Source organism: Thalassophryne amazonica, chromosome 10 (genome assembly GCF_902500255.1).
Source record: "Thalassophryne amazonica chromosome 10, fThaAma1.1, whole genome shotgun sequence".
In the NCBI taxonomy this organism is placed as follows: domain Eukaryota; kingdom Metazoa; phylum Chordata; class Actinopteri; order Batrachoidiformes; family Batrachoididae; genus Thalassophryne; species Thalassophryne amazonica.
In genome coordinates, this window is record NC_047112.1 from 70,700,321 (window position 1) to 70,702,000 (window position 1,680).

Below are 1,680 nucleotides of genomic sequence, written 5' to 3' on the forward strand. Positions count from 1 at the left end.
GAAAAGTGCTGTGCGCCTGCCTCGGATTTCTTTCAGCCAAAGCGCAGCTCAGCCGTCTATGTGCACATTCGCGCGCCCGCGTTCCTGTTAAAAGATGAGACCGTGTCTGTGTGCGCATGTGCGCGCCCCCGAGGCGCATGAATGCTCGCACTCGTGCATAGATTCTTGTCTGGAAGCAAGCTGACGTCACTAGCCCCTGTGACAGGAGTTGTTGGTGTTGCAAACTGAACCTCAAGTATAAAAAAAGAAGACGAATTTTGAGAAGAAGAAGAAGAAGATTGCATTAGCAGTTTGTTAAGATAAAACATTATCTTTAGTGGAGCTGCAGTGTTTTGCAGCATTTGCAACATGAGATGAGCAGTCACGGATAAGAAGGACGCGCTCCTTGTTTTTCCTGATAAAACTGTTGACAAGGCGCCAGAAACGCATGTGACTCCTCTTTTTTGAAGGTTAAATATTAATCGTGTCACATCGCATCACGCGCGTGTTAAGACAAATCACAACATAGATTTAAAATCGGGACACTAAATTGTGCATTGACAGATTCGTGTGCGTAAAAATAACCCGCCACTTTCCTTCTTTTGGAATTTAGAGTTTCTGATTGCGTGGATGACCTCTGACACGCCACGTGAGCAAATGATTTCTCAATAGCCTTTTTTTTATCTGAAAAAGCTGCACTGATATAAAGTAAAATCATCTTGTCCATCATTTTCAGCTGTATATTTCTTACACTGAGTAGTTTTTTTTTATTCCAACATCGCCTGCAGGCTTTTGAGCAGGAAAATCAAACTACAAATTCGCATGTAATGTTTTAAGTTTAAAAAGTTGCTGCGCACCGACGTCAATGCGGGTCAGCAATCCATCAGTGTCAAAGTATGTATGGATCGGAAGATGCATCGATAAGTTGGTCCCAACTGCAAATATGGATCAAGGAATTAGATTCCATACAGGGCGAAGGAAAGTGAAGCACTGGTACTTTTCTGCGTTTTTCGTCGAGTAAAATTATCTTGTTTTTTGTTTGGTTTTGTTTTTTCTCGCTGTGCAGGTAACTCACATTAATACTGCATGTTCAGTAATGTAATAAAATTTGACCTGCTGTGCGTTATTTCTTGATACGCACAAGTGCTTTATACGCACAAGTTCAACAAATCTCAGTTTGTCAAAAAGTAGAAATATTAATCTGTTAGATTAAAAGTGTAACACCAAACAGATGAAACAGATTCCACACACTCAGCACCTGATATTGCGCCCTAAAACAGTACGGCAAACTTTCTGGACGCTATCACTACGCAGTTATCAAAATTTAGAAAAAAAATAGTCTAACAACCCCGCAAATGGCAAGAGCAATAATTTGCAAATTGCCTAAAACAATTTGAGCAGTGTTTACTAACAGGCCATCCATAACGTCACGGACAGATTGTGATATCAGTGGCGTTGGCAGGCGGCTCCTGCGCCCCAAAATAATGACCCTAAAGTGCGTGTGCGCTGACGGCCAACGGGGGATGCTGGCTTTTGGCTTCTGCCATCGAGAGAACAGCAGTGTCCGCTCGGGTTAATGTCCCTTTATTGATCCCAGCAACCACTGCTATCGAAAATGAATTACCGAAGCCCCGCGCAGCAGCGAATCCGTCATCTGTGCTCAGCCAGCCGGCCACAGCAGCGTATTGGTCGCGCTGGTGA